Below are 26,420 nucleotides of genomic sequence, written 5' to 3'. Positions count from 1 at the left end.
AGCAGCAACAACAACAGCTACAGCCGGGACAACAGCTGGAGTGTCTAATGAGGCTGGCTCAGCAAATGCTGCAGCCACAGCCCCAGCTACAGCCACAGCCGGGACAGCTGCACTTGCAGCAGATGCTGCAACCTTTGCAGCAGCAGCAGCTCTCCCCCTCTCCTGTGCCCCCACCTCATGTTTGATTTTTTTTTTATATATTTTTTTTATATTTGTGTTTGTCATTACTGTTTGTAATAATTTGGATATTCTTTGTAATAAATACATTTTAAATTAGATTTATTTTTTGGTTATATATATTTTTTTTGGGGGTGGGGATGCTGAGCAAGAAATGTCCCTGGCTTGTTAATGTAGGCCTTTCTACACAGGTGCTTCTCTTACTGCAAACATGTGGTTACATTTTGACTTGCTAAACACAATCTTCACATAATGAATTCCTAAAAGGTGTCCCTTTTAATTCTTGTAAAATAATTTCTCAGGGAGAACACAACTGATTCAGAGTAATGGGGGCTGGAATTGGTTGTGTGTTGGATTTGGTTTGTATTTTCTAGGGGGAAAAACACACAAACTAGTTTTTTCTTTACAAAAATAGTTTATTAAAAACATAAAAATAAAAGAAATTTCAAAACTTATTTCCTAAAACAGCCAATAAGAAAGGGCTAGTCAGCAACAGGATCAACCCCTGCCAGCCGCTCCAAATGTTCGATCCGGTCACTGGTCCACCTCAGCACAGAAATTGCCATGGGCAATGTGATGTCCTGGATCCCTGGGCAGAAAAAGAGACAAGATAATTACCTGGAGGCAAAAGTAAGTAGGCACTGGAGCATATTTGCCCTGTTTTCCCTACATTCTTGCTCAAACATGATAGATTGCTGATCTACATAGTTACACTCAAATGCTTAATCCCAAAAAATGTTTGGGGCAGGTGTAAGGTGAATTCCTTGGCCAACGAGAAGACATTTTTAACTTCAACCTCCGTGGATATATCTATGTTTGGAATGCTGTCCAATTCGAACCACACAGGATCAGAGTTTCCTATTGCCCTGATGGTTTGATTAATCAGATGTGGTGGAAGGGAGGAGGCCCAACCAGAGGCGTACCTAGGGTCCCCAGCACCCTTGGCGAGGAGCTGTATTGGCGCCCCCCCCCAGAAAGAGAGAGAGCGCGTTTGACAGAGATAGACAGAGGGGGAGGGTTTGACAGAGAGAGGGGGGTGACAGGGAGAGAGAGGGGGGGTGACAGGGAGAGAGGGGGGGTGACAAGGAGAGAGGGGGGGTGACAGGGAGAGACGGGGGGTGACAGGGAGAGATGAGAGGAGTGACAGGAAGAGATGAGAGGAGTGACAGGGAGAGAGGGGATGACAGGGAGAGAGAGGGGATGACAGGGAGAGAGATGGGGTGACAGGGAGAGGGGGGTGACAGGGAGAGATGAGGGGGGGGAATGACAGGGAGAGATGAGGGGGGGAATGACAGGGAGAGATGAGGGGGGATTGACAGGGAGAGGGGGGTGACAGGGAGAGAGAGGGGGTGACAGGGAGAGAGAGGGGGGGGTGACAGGGAGAGAGAGGGGGGTGACAGGGAGAGAGAGGGGGGTGACAGGGAGAGAGGGGGGTGACAGGGAGAGAGGGGGGGGTGACAGGGAGAGAGGGGGGGTGACAGGGAGAGATGAGGGGGGTGACAGGGAGAGATAAGGGGGGGTGACAGGGAGAGGGGGAGGGGAGTGACAGGGAGAGATGAGGGAGGTGACAGGGAGAGATGAGGGAGTGACAGGGAGAGGGGGGGTGACAGGGAGAGAGGGGGGGGGTTACAGGGAGAGATGAGGGGGTGACAGGGAGAGAGGGGGGTGACAGGGAGAGAGAGGTACAATGCAGACCCAGATGACCCTGCACATTATACCCTGTCATGGGACACACACTACACAGGGTGGTGGGGGAGTATATCCAGGGAGGACACATGTTGAGCACAGCTCCCCGGGGGACACACAGTGGCTCTCTGTACCTGAGAGAGTCAGACAGCAGATCGGCCAGTCCCAGCTCCCCACCCCCTACCATCTTGATGGCAACCCGCAGAGCAAGCTCAACTTCTCCCCTTCCCTCCACCACACAACGCCCATTGCAAGAAGCACAGGATAGCTGCCGCCTGGAGTGGACACAGAGCTCCGGGATTGGAGCCGCACGCTGCCTGGGGGCGCCAGGGGCATCGGCTGAGCAGGGGGAAACAATCACAGCTAACACTGACAATTTTTTGCGCTCCCCCCCCCCTCGGTCTGCGCCCCTGGCGGGCCCCTTTCTGGCCAACCCCTTGGTAGGCCCCTGGGCCCAACTCCTAGTAAGTGTAGGTGTGGTCTTTCATCTCTTAGCAATAAAGCCTGAAGATGGTAGAGCCTGGACAAAAATCTTGCAGGGGAAAGTGTTCTAAAGGTTCAACAAGATGACTTCTGACTTTATCAGCTGTTCCACAAAAACAATGTAAAAGGCTTGCCATGTCAACCTCAATAGGTTAAGACAAACAAACAAACATTTGTAACAATGGTATGTGTTGTGTTCAATTGCTACCCAGGATACATGTGCACATATCTCTCTCTATACCAAACTAAATGTAGATTGAGTTCTCTCTCGCTATCCATATATCTAAAGAGACACATTGTAGAGACTCAACACTCAATTGCAGGAGGTGGGCCAGTGGATGGGGTTGATCCTGCTGCTGAGCAGCCCCACTTATTTCTGTATAAACTGTGTGAAGAGAGAGAGAAAAAAGTTTAGCTAGAAAAAATGCTACCTGGCCAAATCGCACCACTTTTTACAGTACGATACAATTCAGAGTAGTTCAAAACATTGCTGGTACACCTCCCCTCAAGAGTAGTTGACTATTACCATGTTGCTCCCAAACTGTTCAGACAGAAGAGTTTTGAACCAAAGGAGCCAAATATAAAAAATAACCAAATTATTTAAGCTACACAATACCCCCAAAGTGATTTAAATTTAGCATCTCAAAAAATAACATGCTTCTGCTTACCATCAATAATTCGGAGCCGCTCCAATGACTCACTCCCTGGGGCCACAAACTGCAAGGTCGCAGTCCTCCTTCCCTTCTTTAACAAGCAGACCACCGCTTGGTCCCCATCAGCTGTGTCTAGAACAAGAAAACAAAGAGTATATAATTTAATGACAAATTCTAAAGGGAGTTCAAAAGGCTATTAACACACACATCCACATCTTTTGGCATATTTATTCAACATATTGACTTATCAGAGATTCTCGCCGTGGCCTTCTTCAGCGCTCTCAGATTGCACCTCTTGACGTTGATCCAAGAGCGCTTAAGGTCCACCACAGACGTGCAGTGGCAGAATCTCCTCCACAGCTTCATCTTGAGGTCCCGCATGATGGTCTGCTTGTTAAAGTTTTTCAGGGGTGCATCATAGCGGCGGAGGAGGAGGGTCTGTGGAAACAGCAATTTATGTTTTACTAAAAGAACCAAAAAATGCTTTATCAAAGCTCAAAACATACATAAGAAACCTTTTGAGATTTGGGACCAATGATTGCCCTTTCTTGTGATACACATACATCTATGTACACATCTATCGTCATGGCCTATGTCACCACACAGTGGTGATGACGTCAACATGGGGTTTGCATTGGGGAAAGGTGGCCCTAAACAAGCACCTCAAAGTATCTTGTCCCCATGTTGAGGCTTTTCCACATAAATCTGGGCAGTGTTTGGGGGGGGGGGGCTGTGGACAGGGGCCTTTCCTGGATCGTCAAGCCCCCTTTAAAAGATGTCACCCATATCCTGCCCCCCATCCACCCACCCAACCCCTATGTGTAATAACTCCTTTAGTTAGCTGTTGCTTAACACAACCCATATTCATTCACAGGAGGGAGGGGCTAGGATCTGGGAGCACTCTTGTTAAAGGAGGCATTCAGACATCCCAAAGTCTCCTGGGCGCAGAGCTGACATAACCACTGGCCTGGGTTCTAGGGAAGAGGCCCATGTCCCCATCAACAAATGGATAAGGTGCTTTGGGATAGTGATGGCAGGTCTGCTCTGGATTTGGGGTGGGGGGCACCCATGACATTGTTTTATGCTACCTTTTGGTGTTTCCCTTAAAAGCTATACAAGCACCAAAGGCCACCCTATTCATTGGTGGGGGTAGGGGGTTTGAGGAATGTTTTTTTTTTTTTTTTGCTAGTGTCATGAAAAACCCACTCTTTCAAATTTGATGAATCTTTACCTATGCCATTTTGGGTAACACATGGTCTAGCTACAGTAGCATTCTAAGCAGACTAAGACGAACACCCAGATACTCTCTTAAATGCAAATGATGGTGTTTCTGTTTTCACGTAACACATACTTAACCCCTTGGCATAGGCTACCAATGTCACTTTAACCACTTGCCTACTGTGCACTTAAACCCCCTTCCCATCCAGACCAATTTTTAGCTTTCAGCGCTCTCACACTTTGACTGACAATTGCGCGGTCATGCTACACTGTACCAATATGAAATTTTTTAGCATTTTTTTCACACACATAGAGCTTTCTTTTGGTGGTATTTAATCACCCCTGGGTTTTTTATTTTTTAGAAAAAAAAAGAAAAAAGACAGAAAATTTTGAAAAAAAAAAAAAAGTTTTTCTTATTTTCTGCGAGTAAATTTTGAAAATAAATTTTTCTCCTTCACTGAAGGGCGCTGATGAGGCGGCACTGATGGGCACTGATAGGCTGCACTGATGGGCACTGATGAGGTGGCACTTATGGGCACTGATGAGGTGGCACTTATGGGCACTGATGAGGAGGTACTAATATGCCGCACTGATGAGCACTGATAGGCGGCACTGATAGGTGGCACTGATAGGCGGCACTGATGAGCACTGATAGGCGGCACTGATGAGCACTGATAGGCGGCACTGCTGGGCACTGAGAGGTGGCACTGAGAGGTGGCACTGCTGGGCACTGAGAGGCGGCACTGACGGGCGGCACTGATGGGCACTGATAGGCGGCACTGATGGGCACTGGCGGATGGCACTGATGGACACTGATGGGTGGCACTGATGAGCACTGATGGGCGGCACTGATGAGCATTGATGGGCAGCACCATCAGTGCCCACACTCAGTGCCCATAGTGCTGCCAGTCAGTGCTCATCAGTGCCTAGATGAGCAGGCACTGATGGGCACTGACTGACAGCACTATGGGCACTGATTGTGGGCATTGATGGGGGGCACTGATTGCGGGCACTGTGGGCACTGATGGTGGCAATTTGTGTATGTGTTTTACCTTTAGTAATCAGGGCACTGGTGATCAGTGCCCTGATTACATTCCTGTGTGTCCCCAGCGCTGTGAGGCTCCCCCTCCTTCCTCACACTGCAGCCTTGTGTGAGGAAGGAGCGCCGGCGATGAGAGATGATCTCATATGTTTACATATGAGATCATCTCTCATTGGACGGCTTGATCACGTGGTGAATGGCCGCTGTGATTGGCCATTTACCACGATCTGTGATTGGCTGTGTCCAAGGGACACGGCCGACACAGATTCTCCCCGATGCGCGCTCGCGGGAGCGCGCGGGGGGCGTGTCACTGGGAGGCCGTTTAAAAACGGCCTCCCGAAAATTCAAGTCCGCGCTGCAGCCGTATATAGGCTGTAGCGCGGATGGGAACTGGTTAAGGGGTTTGCTATGGTCGGCACCGCATCCCTTAAAAAACATCCACATGTTAAATACACAGGTTCTGTGTCAAATTCTTCTGTTAATGAAACTCCCTCGATGCCGGATCTGCAATACATTTGCCTCCCAACAGGTTTAATTGCTATGTTTTTAAGGGATGAGGTGACCACTTTAGGATTGGCTCTTCTGGGAGGCGGGGCTTATGGACATGTGCCCAGCATGACTTGCCATCTTATGATCTACAAAGTCCCAATTACAAGTAGCGAACAGGAACTTGCAGTGTGTGTGTGTGTGTGTGTGTGTGTGTGTGTGTGTGTGTGTGTGTGTGTGTGTATATATATATATATATATATATATATATATATATATATATATATATATATATATATATATATATATATGTTTTTTGTTTTTTAGTTTAATATTTAACTAAATCTTTTTTTTATATATTTATTTATATTGTGTTATATCTTTTTTGATTTCTGGAATTTATATATACATACACACACACATATACATCTGTGTGTATATATATATATATATATATATATATATATAATGGGGAAAAGCTGCGCTAAGTGACATAGACCATAGGTGATATGATCTAAAAATAGATAATATATGATATAAAAAGTCCCAGAAAATTAAAGTCCAAAAATATTCAATGATGGATAAACTGCTGAAGTCCAATCCAACAAAGCCCGAATGCATTCAGCATGTATAGGTACTGCTTACCAGATGTAGCAGCAAGATGAGCATTGGTATATAATATACACATACTCAAACATACACACTATATATATATATTGTAAGGGATTAGCTCGGTGGCGGGTGTGGATGACCCCTTGGGGGGTGCGTTTTCCCAGAGAGGTAGCCGACAAGTGCTTGCAAACAAACAGTGTGGTTTATTAAATGGTGTTTTCTTCACCAGGCTGTATGCAGCAAAACATCCAAAATAAAATAAAACAGAAAATAAATCCTTGCCTCTGTGGGCGGCTACCTTCTCACAACTGGAACCTGCCTAAGTGTCTGTCTCCAACCTACCGTCGGGCAGACTTCCTTGTCCTCCAGCGGACACTCAATAGTCCTTTTATAATAGCTTCACAGGGCAACACAGTCCTTTGTTTCTTTCACATCAACAGTTCGTCTTCTCACCTTTGAGACGTATTCACCCTTGGTTACCGTCCCGGGCACACATCACTCCGGGGGGTCTTCTCCCAGGCCCACACATCCTGTCGGGAGGCACACGCTGACTGTCCTCCTGCTCCCAGCCCACATGGCTTCAGGACACAGCTTCTGGAGGCAGCCAACAATAGGAATTTCTCTGAACAAATTATAGAGCCTTAACTCCCTCATTCTGAACAGGTGAAGGCCTTTCAACTTCCTGCTGGCTAGCTCTGTAGCCAACACCCTAAATTAATTAATGGACTTTCTAAATCAGGTGGAAATGTATCTCCTTCCTGTGACTACATTCCCAGATTTAGCTGACTTCCTGTTACATACCCCCCCCTCTTGTTTCAACCCTAGGGTTGGGACACAGATTTCCAGGCACGCATGTGTCAAGCACTGCTGACTCACTGATAAGCCTCCTATTATCCTCAAGCTTCCGGATGAAACTGTTTTGTCATCTTCATTGACGGATTTCTCATAAATGCCACACAGTTTGTCTCTCATCTCATATACACATTCTTCAACTGCATTTTTGGCATCATTTCGCTCCTTCTCGTTTCTGTCATCTTCATTGACAGCTTTCTCATAAATGTCAGACAGCTTGTCCCTCATAACCGTCTGTCCAATCCACCACGGAGGACCGTGATCCATAGGCAACTCAATTGGGCTAGTCTTAATGTCTTCAACATTCTTAAGACGCCTCTCTCTGCAATCCATAAATGTTTTCCACACAACTTTGAGAACCTTTGCTTCACTAAGCTTTGTTCCAAGTAGGGACTCTTGACATCCCTCTGTGACTTGAGTTGCCTCTCCATACAGCTGTACACAATCATTGACTTTTTGTTGTAAAAGGGAATGATCTTCCTTCTTGAGCTTTGCTTGCTCTAAGATGCTGTGCAGAGGATTTTCCAATTGAGACAACAGGCTGTCACACATTTCTTCAAAGTGACCCCTGTTCCTTTTCCCAGAGATATCAATATCATTCAAACATTTCATATTCATAGGCAGATCTGAAGCATTTGCACTCATCAACTTCTTAAACTTTTCGCCCTCCTGAGCGAGTTGCAGTAAAGGCCTACTATTTGATTTGATATTCAGTTTATATTTCTTGCCAAACTCTTCACAGAAGTAGCCAACCAGAACATCATCAACTTTCCTTCCACCAACATAGGGGTTAAAGGCAACAACACAGTTGAACCCAGCGATCTGGGTGGTATCCATTATAGACCTCCTCTCTGCATCAGTGAAGAAGCATGGAACTGCAACACATTCTTTTACAGGTTTCTTCAATGCACGTTCTGCTGAACTATTTGACCGCTCAAGGTCACCTAGTTCTTTTTCTCTATCTGAATTCCACATGGAATGCATCTCAAGATCACGATCAAACTTCTGCCACCCGTCTTTCACCAGTTCCATTTTGGAAACACTCCCTGAAAGGCACTTATTCATTTGCTTCACGTTTTCACCAACAGCCTTAGTTTTCCCCACTAGGTTTTCAGCCTGAACTGAGAAATCATCACATTTCTTACTCAGCTCCTTTGTTTGCTGAAGTTCTAATGATACATTTTCCAATGCTTGAAGTTTTTGAAGGAACGGTTTATTCCAAAGGGGTGATTCAAGCCACATGTCATCACATTTCTGAGGATCACTCAGGACAGACCCCAAAACACTGATCCTTTTAAAAACTGCATCAGGCACACTATCCCCTCTTTGGGACAGATCCTCTGTTGCCTGGAATTCCTCTTCCAGTTCCTGCAACGGAATCTTCATCTCTTCTACTTGCTGTTCTAAGACTCGCTTAGACTTTTCTAGCTCCTGAACGCTTTTCACAACATCATCCTTGGAGCGGACCAAATCTTCCATTTCTGTACACAGCTGTTGGTTAACTCTTTCTAGTTCAACCTTACACTCTAGAGCTTCCTCCAAAGAGCGAGCCAAGAACAGGGCTTTGCTCTCGTTATCACGCACCTCCGTTTCTGCACGGGCGCGTTCTTCTGCATATTTTGCAGACACAGTCTTCTCTTCACCAAGCATCTGATCAAACTTCTTTTTCACATCTTCAACACACTGTAATGAACCAACGCTTTCTTCCATGCGTTTTTTCATATCCGCTATCTGAGCTTGCAATGTTGCGACTTGCTCTGATAGGTTTTTCTTTGCTTCCGCCTCCTCTTTTAATTGTTCCAGGAAGCCATTTTTCTCATCTTCCATTTGTTTGAGCTTTGTGCTAAAACTCAGCCTTTGACACCTCTCTTCCTGTAAGAGTTCCTGCGTGTCTTGCAGCTGCGATTCCAAGATAGAAAAATCTTCCGCAATTTCTCTAGATTTGCTGTCTGCTTGAGAAAGCTGATTTGTAACATTGTCCAACTCAACCTGCAGTCGGTTTGCCTTCTCTGACAGCTTAGCACACAATCGGTCACCTTCTGACACCTTGACTTGCGATTCCAGAAGCTGTGCCTCTACTTTTTCCCTCTTATGTTCACAATCTCCTTTTCCCTGCATAAGAGCCTTCACCTCATTGGCTAGCATCTGGGAATAAGAATGTAATTCTGCCACACAGGCTTCTTTCTCCTTTAACTGCTGCTGGACACGTTGGGCTTCCCCTTTCCAACTTTCACAGTCCGCACGCCATTCATCTACCACATTGCTCAAAGTAGTGAGCTCATACACAGTACTCAGTAATTTAGCCTCTCTTTCACTTTTCTCTTTGTCGCTGAGAGACAATGTCGCTTTCAGAGCAACATTCTGTTCCTGCGACTCCTGCAGGTCTATTTTTGTAGCTCCCAAAGACTGAAGACTTTTTTCCAGCTGATTACGCAACTCCAACATATCAGCCATACTTTGCTTCTGCAAAGTCTGAATTTCACTTTCCTTTTCCATGAGGATGGTATCTTTCTCCATTATAGTCTCTCTGCGTTTTTGCAACTCGACCAAAAGAAGAGCAGTGGATTCTTCCCACTGTAACACATGAGACTTGAGTAGTTCATTCGTTTCCTGCAAGTTTCTATGCTCCATTTTAAGCAATTCCAAGGCTTGTTCCTTTTCTTCCATTTTCCGTTGCAAGGCATCCAACTCAGCCCTGCACACATACTCGGTTTCTTCCAAACCGATGGCCTCCATTGGCTGCTGGCGTCTCTGTTTCCAGCCTGCCATGCTCTCTTGATGAGCCTTTTGTTGAGCTGCAAAGCTCCGCTGAAAATCCGCATTTGCCTGCTGTTGAGCTGTATTTGATATAATCAGTTGTTTCAACATCTCCTCCATTTTGAGCTTACTTTTCATCTGAGCACACTGCGTCTCCATAGCAGTTTCATCAGTGTTGCTAGGGACAACAACCTTCCTCTTTAGTAGACTCTCTTTAGGCATGGATGGGGCTGGTTCAGACGGCAACATCCCCTCCATCCATAGAATCCGGTCTCTCATTTCATCTATCTTTGCATTCTTCAGGCGTTTTGAACGCCCCATCTTCAATAACTCCACAAACAAATTTTTCACAGTCCAGCAAAAATTTTTCAGACCACTGTCTCTTTAACACATGTAGTTTTTCTCTCTCTCTTGCAAGATCTCTTTTCCTGCACACACAGTTTGTGCAGTCACTTGCACCAGACACAACAAAGTTCATCAAATAATTTTGAGACCGCTGTCTCTTTAAAACACTTTTTTTTTTCTGTCAGGATCTTCTCTCCTGCACACATAGATTGTGCAATCTCATGCACCAGACAAAGTTCATCAAACATTTGCACTTCCTTGCAGGGATCTCTGCTTATGCCCACTGCATACCTCCACCATATGTAAGGGATTAGCTCGGTGGCGGGTGTGGATGACCCCTTGGGGGGTGCGTTTTCCCAGAGAGGTAGCCGACAAGTGCTTGCAAACAAACAGTGTGGTTTATTAAATGGTGTTTTCTTCACCAGGCTGTATGCAGCAAAACATCCAAAATAAAATAAAACAGAAAATAAATCCTTGCCTCTGTGGGCGGCTACCTTCTCACAACTGGAACCTGCCTAAGTGTCTGTCTCCAACCTACCGTCGGGCAGACTTCCTTGTCCTCCAGCGGACACTCAATAGTCCTTTTATAATAGCTTCACAGGGCAACACAGTCCTTTGTTTCTTTCACATCAACAGTTCGTCTTCTCACCTTTGAGACGTATTCACCCTTGGTTACCGTCCCGGGCACACATCACTCCGGGGGGTCTTCTCCCAGGCCCACACATCCTGTCGGGAGGCACACGCTGACTGTCCTCCTGCTCCCAGCCCACATGGCTTCAGGACACAGCTTCTGGAGGCAGCCAACAATAGGAATTTCTCTGAACAAATTATAGAGCCTTAACTCCCTCATTCTGAACAGGTGAAGGCCTTTCAACTTCCTGCTGGCTAGCTCTGTAGCCAACACCCTAAATTAATTAATGGACTTTCTAAATCAGGTGGAAATGTATCTCCTTCCTGTGACTACATTCCCAGATTTAGCTGACTTCCTGTTACAATATATATATATATATATATACACACACATACTCAAACATACACACTATATATATATATATATATATATATATATATATATATATATATATGCAGGAAATGTAATGTGGCTAGAATTAGGAACTGACATGTGTGCTAACAAGGAAGTACATTGGGAACTGACGTGTGTGCTAAGCAGGAAGTGCATGTGTGGTACGGTGCACTAAAATACATTCCACCTACCCCCCACCAGCTAACTGACATATCCCCCCATGCCTAAGGGACAACAAGACCCCTCCCTGATTTACCCTGCAAATGACCACAAGTTATTCGGCAGAAAACAGGGAGGGAGCCATTGTTGTCTGTATTGTGCGAGCAGCAGCAGTACGACTTCCGGGAATGTGTGCACACAAGAATAGGGACGGTTCCGGTCGCCTGCGTTGTGGCGATCGCCCGTTCATGAGAACGCCACGAAATGGATACATTTCAAAATTCACAATACACATCCAAAATGCACAATTACAAATAGCCAAATTAAAAAAAACGTGAGCTGTGTAGAAACAAATAAGCTTTATTGAACATGTTTAGACATCGTGAATCCAGCACTGTAGCAGTCATGTGAAATTACTCCCCATGAAGGATTCTTTATTCAAATTACAGTGCAAAGATAAACGTTTGGCAGAGGTGGGGGACTTGAGTCACATGACTTGACTTAAGTCAGACTTAAGTCACCAGTTTGAGGACTTGAGACTTGCTTGTCTAAAATTAATGAAAGACTCGACTTGACTTTGACTTGGTATTCATGACTTGAGACTTGACTTTGACTTGAGACATATGACTCGAAATGACTTTACTTTTTAAAGTTATTAAATATTTGCATTTTCCCAAGATGTGTTAAAGCAAAATGAATGTGCCTGTTATGTTTCTGACACCACAGTCACCTAAAACACCTCAGTGTGTTCTGATTTTTATGACACTGGCTGTTTAACAGTGGAAATACTTAACATTTTTTAGTGACTGTGGTGTTGAAACATGACGGGACGAAGGATTTTGAGCTGTTTGGGTATTCAAAGTGTTTCTTTAACCTCTTGCCTACCGCTTAACGAGGATTTACTGCGGCAGTCTACCCCTGCTGGACAAAGCGACGTAGACCTACGTCGCTCGCCCACAAGCCTGTAGGGGGCGCACTCCCACCCCCGCGCGTTCCCTGGGGACCTAGCGCGAGTGACCGGCGGCTCCGATGGCCGCTCGCCACTCGCGATCTCCCACAGGAGAGGGAGAAAGACAGACGGCTGATGCAAACACAGCCGTCTGTCATTCTCCCTGAAGTAGGCACAGAGGCTATGCGATCCTGCTGTATAGGATCACATGTCTCTGTGGTTACTTCACTAGCCACACCCCCTGACAGTTAGAATCACGCCCCTAGGGACACACTTAACTCCTTGATTACCAATAATGTTAACCCCTTCCCTGCCAGTGTCATTTTTATAGTAACAGTGCATATTTATAGCACTGATTACTGTAGTAATGTCACTGGTACCCCCCAAAGTGTCAAAAAATGTCAGTCAGGGGTCCGATCTCTCTGCCGCAATGTTGTAGTCCCGCTAAAAAAAAAATAAATAAATCGCAGATCGCCACCATTACTAGTTAAAAAAAAAAAAACAATAAAAATGACATAAAGCTTTCCCGTAGTTAGTAAACGCAATACCTTTTGCGCAAACCAATCAAAATACGCTTATTGCGATTTTTTTTTTTTACCAAAAATATGCAGCAGAAAACAAATTGGCCTAAAATGTTAAAAATTTTGATTTTTACATTTTTTTTGAGAATTTCATATAAAAAAAATGTAAAAAATATTGTTATTTCTTCAAAATTGTCGCTCTTTTTTTGTTTATAGCGCAAAAAATAAAAATCGCACAGGTGATCAAATACCACCAAAAGAAAGCTCTGTTTGTGGTGAAAAAGGACGTCAATTTAATTTGGGTACAGCATCGCACGACCGCGCAATTGTCAGTTAAAGTCACACAGTGCCGAATCGCAAAATAGGGCCTGGTCTTTGAGCAGCCAAATCCTCCGGGGCTTAAGTGGTTAATATGCCAAGAAAAAAGCACTAAGCAGTTTTTTTAATGTTGAAAATAAAACAAAACAAAACCTTTCCTGACCACTGACTTTTAACTGATTTATAGGCGAAAATTGGGGTAGATGAGTATTTTGACTTGATTTGTGACTTGACCAAAATAAATGACTTGACTTGCTTGACTTCTAGCAGGGACTCGACTTGACTTGCTTGCTTTTCGCCACAGTAACTTGGGACTTGCTTGAGACTTGAAGGTTAAGACTTGAGACTTGCTTGTGACTTGCACATGTGTGACTTATGCCCCATACACACGTGCAGATTATCTGCAGACTTTTGTCTGCAGACTTACCAAAACCATATAATATGAGGTCAAACCTAAACACTTTCAATTTGTATGCAATCCGGCAGGCCCTTGCACTAAATAGAAAAGGTAAGTCTGCAGACAAAAGTCTGCAGATAATCTGCACGTGTGTATGGGGCATTACTCCAATGTTTGACGTTTGGTACATGGATATTGGGTACATGGATATAGAACTTACAATCTACAAGGGTCAGACCCAAGAAGTTGTACACACCTTAGCATTAACATTTTAAAAACAACCAGAAAAATAATTAATATTAAAGCAAAGGAGCAATGTAAAAAAAAACATGTATGGTTAGTGTTTGAATAAACCTGCCTTTCCATCTAAACCACTATCAAATCACTATAAGATACGGCTCCTCAGAGGCCTGAAAAAAACAAACACATGTTCAGATTTGAGAAAAACACACACTTTGGAAAACCCAAAAAAAAAATTTGGAGAGGCAAAAGTAGTCATCCAAAAACAGCTTTACTGGGGTATGTATCCTGGGTTATGGGCCCTTAGGCATGCTAGCAAACACCCCCCCAAAATAAAAAGCCAATTCAGACAAAAGCACATAGTGGCCTCTTCACAGGCAAAGCAATCCACTCTAGAGCATGCCTTTATATAACATAGGTTACCCTACACCCACCCAGTAAAGGAAACGCCCAGCAGTGTAATCAATTGTGTCTGTTCCTGGCTGAAGTTCTCACACCTGTTGACTAATGAATGAAAGTGTTTGTAAGAAAAGGAAAACAGACAACAGCATATATGTATTTGTGCAAGTAGAACCACAGAGAAACTTGTAGGTAGGGGATTTGAACCCACAACGTCAGTGCTGCACGGCAGAAGTGCTAACCACTTGTTGGTCATGACATTTTGAAAAGGATTATTGATGTTGGTAGATGTAGTACATTTTTGTGGTGAAAAAACGTTTATCATGTGGTTTGTGAAGACAGCTGTGTGTGTTTTGAGCTAAGATTTCTGTAAGATGGAAAGCAAGGAGTGCATTATGCAGCATTTAATTTCAAACATCAAACAGCTAAGTGTTGGAGCATGCTCAATTGAACTGAAAAGTCTCAGAAATGGCAAAGTGTTTGAGCATGCTCAGATGAACTCTGTAAGAAAATATAAGATATATACTGTATATGTTTTAAATAATATATATATATATATATATATTTTTTGGGGGGGGAAGAGATATTATTCTTGCTTGCTATATAGAGAGCAAGAATAATATTTCTTGCCCCCAAAAATAATACATTATTTAAACTTTTAAGTCATTTTTAACATTGTTTACAATAAAAATGCTTGAGCAGGGAACCCAAAAATATAGCAAGAAAAAAAGAGAGGGGTGCCCTTGGGGTGGGACTTTGAATGAGGTATATACATTTAGTGACCATAGTACAAAGATGGTAGAAAAATATGACAAATTTTATTGATGTAGTTGCATATGAATAATGACAACAATAAAACAACAATACAATGGGCATGTGGCATAATAGCATCAACAATACACATGAATAACAATATCGATAAAAATATGGGTTGCACTCATATATTGTAGTAACTCGACGCGTTTCGTGAGTCTTCAGTAAGCTCACTCATCAGGAGTATATATGAGATAAATTGTCTAAAAATGAATGAGACAGTAAACAACATGTTACTATATATGGAATATATACTCCATTGAGATGCATATTCATTTATTTTCAGCCCATACTTCGCTATCAAGCAGAAGCTTCACTTTCCACAATCTTGTTTCCTCTCCTGTCTCCCCAACGTGTTCGCCAATGGTTCAAGTCCTGTCAGCTCCCGGGTTAGACCATGGCAGCCCCCGCATCGTGAGAGCACGCATCCACCATCCATCTTTGGGTCATGTGTGAGTGTGATCTTTTTGATTTCTGTTCATGTACAGATGTTACAATATCACACTCCTCAACCATATATAGTAACATGTTTACTGTCTCATTCATTTTTAGACAATTTATCTCATATATACTCCTGATGAGTGAGCTTACTGAAGACTCACGAAACGCGTCGAGTTACTACAATATATGAGTGCAACCCATATTTTTATCGATATTGTTATTCATGTGTATTGTTGATGCTATTATGCCGCATGCCCATTGTATTGTTGTTTAATTGTTGTCATTATTCATATGCAACTACATCAATAATATTTGTCATATTTTTCTACCATCTTTGTACTATGGTCACTAAATGTATATACCTCATTCAAAGTCCCACCCCAAGGGCACCCCTCTCTTTTTTCTAGTATGAATCGGGATGGAGGTATTTACATGGAACCATGTGAGACCATTTCTTTTGCTTACTTTTAATAGTACCCGGGTGGAAGACACCCATGCCCGCTTTCGGTCCCACACGGTCCCATTGTGACACACACAGGCCTATGGCTGCATATAATTTACAATTTTTACCCTATTTTATTTATACAACCCATGGGTTGGTTGTGCGCCCTCTGGTGGTGGCTGTGTATCTCTCCCGGGAGCTGTGATATACGAACAGGAAGTTTAGTCTCCCTGGCTGCCCCCTCCCCTTCGGGGGCGGGGCCACCTGTATATCAGCACCATGTCCTTCCCCCCCAACGTACGAGCACCATCTCGGGTGCACGTATGGTTTGGTGGGTGAAATCAATCTGAGGCTGCGGTTGCCAGCATAAGCTGACTTCTACCGCTGGACAGCATGGATGCACTGGTTGCACCCCTGCCTCCACCATCCTCCACATGGCGTTCTAGGACTAGAGCCAGGTGCCTATGTGTTGTGTTTTCAGGTGAGGTCTCCTTTCACAATCTCTTTTGCTGCCATTTCTTTTCCTTCCTTCTTTGGGTTCTTTCATGATCTTTCACCTCCCCTGCATCCCTTTAGTTTTTTCACCCTTTCTGAGGCTCTTCCTTCCTTGTCTTTCTCACCCATTCCCAAGTGGATTCACTAATCACCACATGTTTTTTATTATCATTCATCACCATTTATTTTGTGTTCTATTCTGCTTCTCATATATCATTCAATTCTTTTCACTTTTTTTTACCACACCCCATTCACTTTTTATGTATCACTAAGTGGATATAGTATCTTACCTTTTAAATCTAATTTTGAACTACATACAATATAATCTATATTTCTAGAGGCAACTGGTACCTGCTTTATACAATATTTGTTTGGACTGACTCATTATGCAGTTTATTATACAATTATACTTATCTTGATCCTTCTATATTTCTAGAGGCAACTGGTCCCTGCTTCATACAATATTTGCTTGGACTGACTCTTTATGCAGTTCATTATACAATTATACTTATCTTGATCCTTTGGATATCACTTAGTGATACAAACAATTTAATTATATACTCCATTGAGATGCATATTCATTTATTTTCAGCCCATACTTCGCTATCAAGCAGAAGCTTCACTTTCCACAATCTTGTTTCCTCTCCTGTCTCCCCAACGTGTTCGCCAATGGTTCAAGTCCTGTCAGCTCCCGGGTTAGACCATGGCAGCCCCCGCATCGTGAGAGCACGCATCCACCATCTATCTTTGGGTCATGTGTGAGTGTGATCTTTTTGATTTCTGTTCATGTACAGATGTTACAATATCACACTCCTCAACCATATATAGTAACATGTTGTTTACTGTCTCATTCATTTTTAGACAATTTATCTCATATATACTCCTGATGAGTGAGCTTACTGAAGACTCACGAAACGCGTCGAGTTACTACAATATATGAGTGCAACCCATATTTTTATTGATATTGTTATTCATGTGTATTGTTGATGCTATTATGCCGCATGCCCATTGTATTGTTGTTTTATCGTTGTCATTATTCATATGCAACTACATCAATAAAATTTGTCATATTTTTCTACCATCTTTGTACTATGGTCACTAAATGTATATACCTCATTCAAAGTCCCACCCCAAGGGCACCCCTCTCTTTTTTCTAGAGGGATGGAGGTATTTACATGGAACCATGTGAGACCATTTCTTTTGCTTACTTTTAAAAATATAGCAAGGATAATTGTGTTTAGGAATTCAGCAAGTGATAGTAAAATTAAATGTCTGCATTTAAAACATTCATTTCTTTACTTCTTGCCTCTTATCGCCAGGTTTTTATGGCTGAGTGCACAAATTCAGCGACCGCGAGCAATGGAATTCACTATATCGCTGGCTTGCGAATTGAAAATCGTTATTTTTCAGGTCTGTTCTGGCGGGACTGCGGGAGAATTTTTTAGCTTTCACACTTTTTGAGAAATCTCTTTTTATATTTCACTTTTTGACACAGTTTAAAAGCAGTTCATCTCCAAATGATATACCACATCTTTCCGAACCATTTGTGCTATAGTTTCATGCTCAAAATGTGTTTTCGTTTGAAATAGTCGTACTTTTAGCTCGACTGTTTTGTGACTCTTGCACTGACGTTATGTGGCCTTAGTGAATTCAAAATTGCAATAACGTTTCCTTCCGGTGTTATAGTGAACTCCGATCTGACCTTCTCCCATTCACCGCAGCGTTAAAAAATAGAAGATCGCGTAAATGCTACCAATGGCGATATAGTGAATTAAGCCCTTAGTGTCAGTGTGTTTTAGGTAGGATTAAAAAAAGCAAAATACGCACTATTGTTTCTGGGCTGTACTATGGGTACAAAACACAACTAATATACACATACAGTGTAGATACATATAGTGAGAACTATATTGCAACAACTCCCTTTGTGCCTGCAGGGGCTTCCTCTGGGTACTCCGGTTTTCTCACTTTTGTGAGATACTGTATGTGTATCACTGCAATCATCAGGAGCAGGAAAATGTATTTAGGGTTATTCTTTTGTGGTAGGTTATGGTAGTAGCAAGGAATATATAGCTAAATAAAAATAAAAAAAAAAATCAGGAGATATGTTACAATTTACCACCAAATGAAAGCCCAATTTGTTGTTAAAAAAAAAAAGAAAAAAACAACGTATAGTCCACCTGGATACATAAAATAGTTGCAATGATATGTACAGTTCTATTAACACATGAAAAGGAATCAAATAGATGGTGCCAATTTGATAAACTTAACAATGCACCAACATCCCCATAACCAGTACAAAGAAAGGAAAAATGGGTATCTTGGGACTTTAACGGAGCATATTTGCTTAGAGTTTTGATCTAGTCAAAAGACACATAGTATAAAAAAAATATCAAACATTTTTATTGAAATACTGCATTAAAAACGTTCAACTCAAACATTAAGACAAAAAAGAACATGGGAAATACATGCCAAACAAAGGGCATGAAATGTAGATTGGTCCTTTACGCTAAATGAGTTTGACCGGTTTCGCCAGAACAGGCTTTTTTTAGAAAAATAGCGTAAACAAGGATCCCTCTGTAAGTTGGAGCAGATATTGAGAAATGAGGAAGTATGAACCCAAATCGTGGAACCCACCAATTCCAGGAACCATGCAGGCACGGCCACTAATGGTTTCCCGCAGAGGGGAATAGAGGAGCCAAAAACACAAAGATTATACTGGGCCAAAACATATGGTCAAGTTCAGCACAGAGAGCGTTAAAATCACAGTCTAGACCGGGCATAGCACAATAGGACAGAGGTCTGGAGGTTCTCAGTTCATAAAGATTTTTTCTTCCTCACCAAGACAAAAAAATCCAAAAAATATCAAAAAGTAAATAAGGGGGAAAAAATAAAAGAGGAAAGACCCCTCAAAACACCTATTAGAAAAAAGTTTACTTTACACTTATATCATACATAGCATACTAAATATATTTTTGGTCATACTGTGTGTATATATATATATATATATATATATATATATATATATATATATATATATATATATATATATATATATATACACAGTATCTCACAAAAGTGGGTACACCCCTCACATTTTTGCTGTCCCCTCAAAATAACTCAACATACAGCCATTAATGTCTAAACCGCTGGCAACAAAAATAAGTACACCCCTAAGTGAAAATGTCCAAATTGGGCTCAAAGTGCCAATATTTTGTGTGGCCACCTTTTTTCTCCAGCACTGCCTTAACCCTCTTGGGCATGAAGTTCACCAGAGCTTCACAAGTTGCCACTGGAGCCCTCTTCCACTCCTGCATGACGGCATCACGGAGCTGGTGGATGTTAGAGACCTTGAGCTCCTTCATCTTCTGGAGGTGTGCTTGGGGTCGTTATCATGTTGGAATACTGCCCTGCAGTCCAGTCTCCAAAGGGAGGGGATCATGCTCTGCTTCAGTATGTCACAGTACATGTTGGCATTCATGGTTCCCTCAATGAACTGTAACTCCCCAGTGCACTCATGCAGCCCCAGACCATGACACTCCCACCACCATGCTTGAATGTAGGCAAGACACACTTGTCATTGTACTCCTCACCTGGTTGCCGCCACACATGTTTGACACCATCTGTACCATATACGTTTATCTTGGTCCCATCAGACCACAGGACATGGTTCCAGTAATCCATGTCCTTAGTCTGCTTGTCTTCAGCAAACTGTTTGCGGGCTTTCTTATGCATCATCTTTAGAAGAGGCTTCCTTCTGGGACAACAGCCATGCAGACCAATTTCATGCAGCGTGCAACACATGGCCTGAGCACTGGCAGGCTGACGCGCCACCGCTTCAACCTCTGTAGCAATGCTGGCAGCACTCATATGTCTATTTCCTAAAGACAACCTCTGGATTTGATGCTGAGCACGTGCACTCATCTTCTATGCTCGACCATGGCGAGGCCTGTTTTGAGTACAACCTGTCCTGGTAAACCGCTGCATGGTCTTGCCCACCATGCTGCAGTTCAGTTTCAGGGTCTTGGCAATCTTCTTATAGCCTAGGCAATATTTATGTAGAGCAACAATTCTTTTTTCTGATCCCCAGAGAGTTTTTTTGCCATGAGGTGCCATGTTGAACTTCCAGTGACCAGTATGAAAGAGTGAGAGTGATAATACCAAATTTAACACACCTGCTCCTCATTCACACCTGAGATCTTGTAACACTAATGAGTCACATGACACACCGGGGAGGAAAAATGGCTAATTGGGCCCAATTTTGACATTTTCTCTTAGGGGCGTACTTTTGTTGCCAGCGGATTATACATTAATGGCTGTGTGTTGAATTATTTAGAGAGGACAGCAAATTTACACTGTTATACAAGCTGTACACTGACTACTTTATATTGTAGCAAAGTGTAATTTCTTCAGTGTTGTCAAATAAAAACATATAATAAAATATTTACAAAAATGTGAGGGGTGTACTCACTTTTGTGAGCTACTGTATATACCAATATTCATCTTTAAAATACAGTTGCATAAAAAGTAACATTAAAAACATTGTACTGTAAAATACTGCATTGTAAATCGTGTCATTTTTGTAAATCAGCCTCCTCTCTTCAAAATGGGAGAAAAAAAATCAGTCCTGAGGGTTTTAAGAAGCTGGGTTTTCATATATTATGCTGTAAGAGAAAAAACATGTTTCAGATAAATATAAAATTGGTTACTTACGTTTGCGTTATTTTTTAAAATGTTTTAAATTATAAATTTACAGCTTTCATTAAAACCTGGCAAACCTGCCATGAAGATCCCTGTTTTGGCTCTTTTAGTTATAAGATGACAATGCTTAGTCTTCAGATTGTGCTCCTGCATCATTACCTTGTCACAAGGGCTTGTGATGTAGACTACAGGTCATCATTTAGCACACATTACACAGGCATGGTCCACTGTCACTAAGGAAACCAACCCTGGGAAATGGCATGCAGCCATTACTAGAGTGCTCAAACTAGCTTCTGCACTTTTGCTTTGGCCCAAGTACAGAGTCAAACAGATTGACATCTACTGTTACCTTCACATGACAAAGGAGACAGAGGTTCTCTCCCATCTTTTATAAGTCTAGGGCAGGCATGTCAAACTGATTTTGGGGGTCACATGTGGTTCTCTTGCACCTTAGTGTGGTTCTAATTGGTTTTAACCACTTAAGCCCCAGAAGATTTTACCCCCTTCCTGACCAGGGACTATTTTGCGATTCTGCACTGCGTGACTTTAATGGACAATTGCGCGGTCGTGCGACGCTGTACCTAAACAAATTTGACGTCCGTTTTTTCCCACAAACAGAGCTTTCTTTTGGTGGCATTTGATCACCTATACGATTATTTGATCACGCGCTATAAACAAAAAAATAGCGTAAATTTTGCAAAAATAACAATATTTTTCAAATTTTTTATATGAAATTCCCCCCAAAAAAATGTAAAAATCAAAATTTTTTAACATTTTCGGCCAATTTGTTTTATGCTACATATGTTTGGTAAAAGAAAAATCGCAAAAAGCGTATTTTGATTGGTTCGCGCAAAAGTTATTGCTTTTACTAACTAAGGGAAAGATTTTTGTCATTTTTGTTGTTTTTTTTTTTAACGAGTAATGGCGGCGATCTGCGATTTTTTTTGCGGAACTGCGACATTGCGGCGAACAGATCGGACCCTTGACTGACATTTTTGACACTTTTGGGGTTACCAGTGACATTACTACAGTAATCAGTGCTATACATATGCACTGTTACTGTAAAAATGACACTGGCAGGGAAGGGGTTAACTTTATTTGAGAGGGAGGGGTTAAGTGTGTCCCTAGGGGCGTGCTTCTAACTGTGATTGGATGTGGTTTGAGGTCTAAGAACAGAGATCAACGGTCCTACATAGCAGAACCGTATGATCTCCATTCTTACACAGGGAAGAATGACAGGCGGCTTTGTTTACATTAGCCGCCTGCCTTTCTCCCACTGTAACGGACAATCGCGAGTGACCGGAGGACATCGGGTCCGCAGGGCACACGCGCGGGGGGGGGGGTCCGTGAGCGAGCGGGAGCGCGCCTCCTGCGGTGCGCGCTCGCTCCCTAGAGCCTCACAGGCTAGCGATGCAGAGCTACGTCACTTTGCCTGTGAGGGGCTGACTGCAGTCGGCAAGTGGTTAAAAAATAAAGTTAATGAGGCCTAGGCTGTTCTCTAGTTGATAATGAGCCCGATCATGATCCAGTAATGTGCACTAAAGCAGGCTGCTCTCCTGGGGCTCTGCCTTGTCATTGACTGAGAGACAGCCAGTGAGGTGGGAGGAGGGGCGGCGCTGAGCCCTATTCTGTGTGTCTTATGGACACAGCGGGCCACAGGAGCGAGCACGCACAAGTGCCCCCCATAGCAAGCGGCTTGCTATATGGGCCAGGGGCATATCTACAAGCCGTTTACCTTGAGTGGCATTTTTCTGGGTGGGTTGGCACCGTCCCCAGGCTACTGCACTATAACCAAATGATGGCTACAATGTGGTCATCCAGTTCTGGGGGGGTGTCTATTGATGTCCTCCCAGAACCACCCACCTGGCTCCCTCTGTGATTGCTGTGTCCGTGGCTCTTTACCACATGATCAGCTGTGTCCAATCACAGCTGATCATGATGTAAACACACTTGCCAGTTATCGGCATTCCTTTTACTCACGTTGCCATAACTATCATAGTGTCCTGATTATCAGTGTAGCCCCAACAGTGCCCATCAGTGCTGCCAATCAGTGCCCATCAGTGTTGCCAATCAGTGCCTCCTCATCAGTGCCACCTATCATTGCCCATCAGAGCCCATCAATGCTGCCTATCAGTGCCCATCAGTGCCACCCATCAGTGCCCTTCAGTGCCACCAGGGACCCGAGAAGAGGAGGATCGGGGCTGCTCTGTGCAAAAACATTGCACAGACCAGGTAAATATAACATATTTTTTTTTCTTTTAAGTTAAAATTTTAATATCACTTTAAAGTTGTAGTACACTACTTAGGAAATGTTTTAGGAGCAAACACTGGTGCAACTCTTGGCTAAAATGTTGCAGTAACCATAATCTTCATCACTAAAGAGCCTGATTTGAAATTAAATGCGTCACTTTCTCCATGCATTCCTGTCAATTTCCCGACCCACATATGCTCAACTTACCTGCAGTCCCCCACTGCTCCCAGTTATACCTATTTATAATGAATATATGGCCTTGTAACACTGCTTGGGTCTAAGAGCCAATCATTGGCACAAGCATGGTTATGAATGGGGGGGGGGGTTGCTGCCCCAACTCTCCATGGTTAAAGAGTCGACACAGCAAATCTTAGCATGAGCAGCAAAATAGCACAAAGCAGCAAGGTATGGGGTATGTTAGTGAATTTGCCTGGGTTCAGTTTGGAAGAGGATTCACAAACCCATCTTTAAATTCAAACACTAGGCATAACAGTGAGCCTCACTACAGACTATAGGTGGGGTGGGGGTGGTGGGTACTTTATTGGAATCTGGAAGCCCTTTTATAATAAGGAAGCCCCAGACATTTGGACCTCATTCCTAACTGAATGAGTATGGGGCAAATAGTACTCCTTGTACTTTAAGTAAACCACGCTGTAAACAAATAAACCACATTGTAGTCCTTTATTAAAAAAAAAAAAGAATAATATATATATATATATATATATATATATATATATATATATAAAAATGTCCCACTATTTCAATCCAATACCAATCATGGTGTCCACCAGTCTAGATCGAGTGTCAGTCATGAGTACCATGATGATGATACCATGAGGCCACTCCTTTCGTAGATGACAGCTCTCAAGTGCTTTTGGAACTTAAACAGTGCCAGGAACTGGGTAATATCATGGAACAAATATAGTCATGACCATGTTTGGTCAATGACACCATGGTACAATTTAGGATTGCAAGAATTGAAATTGAGAGGCTGGCAGTTACCATCCCTAAATGAAAGATTTCTGGCTGCATCAGCTAGAGGTTTGGGAGGGGAAGCAAAATGGCAAAATTGTTTGCCCATATGTAGAACTATGGGCAGGCTATATTCAGATTGAACTTATGGTCTACCTAAAGCCCTCTCCAGAGACAGTAACTTTGTCCTGCACCCTCATTGGGTATATTGTAGCCCCTTAAAGATTTATTCCACACAATTTGTATAAGTTCTAACTGAGTTTTAAAAGCATGGCCTAGGCATAGGAATAGAAACAATATTTAGGCTATTTTTACTCTACTTAAAGCTGATCTTCACCCTCCCTCCACCCCATTTTTTTAAACCCCTGCTTTCCAAAAGGTGCCCTCTGCACAACTTAGATACTCACTTACCCAATGCATTCAGTGTTGTCCTGCCGTGATCCTCTTCTCTTCTGCCATTCCTTAGTCCAGGACCGCCCACTTGCTGACATGTGACATCATCAGGATGCTGCCAGCTCCCAAAGACATGCCACTGGGCCTGCCTGCTCCTCCTTTGCTGAATGAAATGCTCTGCCTCCTAAAATATGTGATGTGCATAACCCAGGGGGCAAAGAGAGCACAGTGCTCGTCATTCGCCTTGGCAATTGACATGCAAGAGGGGGCTGGACTGAAGACTTTATTTAAAATAAATAAATAAATAAATAAATAATTAAAAAACACTTTTTGTGCAGAGGGGTGGATAGGAGGAATGAATGCTTTGAGGGTGAAGATCAGCTTTAAGGCCAGTTTTTGGTTTGAGGTCCGAAGTTCAGGGGAAATAGTTGGTCTGGTAAAACATTGTTATCAAAACAGGAAATGGAGCCCTGGAGAGCTTCAAAAGCCCGAGAGGAGTTTTAATTTTTCCTCCAATCAACAAATAAAGTTGGGTTGACACACACTTCGAGCCTTAAAGTTTAACTAAAGACGAAACTTTTTTTTAGTTTTGGATGGATTAGAACACCTCTCAGTTTTTATTGCTGTCTGTGCCCCCGTTCAGGAGATTTGCCTTCTATTGGTCCTGTTTACCATTATCTTTGAAAGTAAAAGTAAAAGAAAATCCTTAATTTTGGGTTGTCCCCAGAAAGTAATAGAGGGGAAATCTTCCAATGAGGACACTAGTTCTAGTGACCTGGGGGTCCCCAAGGAATTCACTTAACCCCTTGCCGACCGCTGCACGACTATTTACGTCGCCGGTCAGCCCCTCACAGGCAGAGCGACGTAGGGCTACGTCGCTAGCCTGTGAGGGTCTAGGGAGCGAGCGTGCTCCACCGGAGGCGCGCTCCCGCGTGGTCACGGACCCCCCCGCGTGTGTGCCCGGCGGACCCGTTGTCCGCCGGTCACTCGCGATCCTCGGGTGGAGAGGGAGAAAGGCAGACGGCTAATGTAAACAAGCTGCCTATCATTCTCCCCTGTGTAGGAATGGTGATCATACGGTTCTACTATGTAGGACCTTTGATCACTGTTCCTACACCTCAAGCCACAGCCAATCACAGTTAGAATCACGCCCCTAGGGACACACATAACCCCTCCCTCTCAAAAAAAGTTAACCCCTTCACTGCCAGTGTAATTTTACAGTAACAGTGCATATGTATAGCACTGATTACTGTAGAAATGTCACTGGTAACCCCAAAAGTGTCAAAAATGTCAGTCAAGGGTCCGATCTGTCCGCCGCAATGTCGCAGTCCCGCAAAAGAAATCGCAGATCGCCGCCATTACACCTTAAAAAAAAACAACGAAAATGACAAAAATCTTTCCCTTTGTTAGTAAACGCAATAACTTTTGCGCAAACCAATTAAAATACGCTTTTTGCAATTTTTTTTACCAAACATATGGTAAAAAAAAAATTGGCCAAAAATGTTAAAAAATTATGATTTTTACTTTTTGTTTTGGGAATTTCATATAAAAAAAATTTGAAAAATATTGTTATTTTTGCAAAATTGACGCTGTTTTT

At 43.0% G+C, this 26,420-nt stretch overlaps 1 pseudogene across 1 annotated transcript in view; it reads right to left on the bottom strand.

The window, feature by feature from the left end:
- Nucleotides 1–659: 659 nt before the first annotated feature.
- The window catches only part of LOC309558573 (astacin-like metalloendopeptidase), an 84,281-nt pseudogene continuing 58,520 nt past the window's right edge, over nucleotides 660–26,420 (bottom strand). Inside the window, exons 12-13 of the transcript in view lie at nucleotides 3,015–3,131; nucleotides 660–766 (exon numbers count right to left, since the gene is read on the bottom strand). The product of the transcript in view is annotated as an astacin-like metalloendopeptidase (transcript). The remainder of the gene's footprint in view (nucleotides 767–3,014; nucleotides 3,132–26,420) is intronic.

The sequence above is a fragment of the Pelophylax lessonae genome (genome assembly GCF_965119305.1).
Source record: "Pelophylax lessonae genome assembly, chromosome: 6".
NCBI classification, from domain to species: Eukaryota; Metazoa; Chordata; class Amphibia; order Anura; family Ranidae; genus Pelophylax; species Pelophylax lessonae.
Note: the sequence above shows the minus strand (reverse complement) of the source record. Positions and strands in the feature narration are given on the sequence as shown.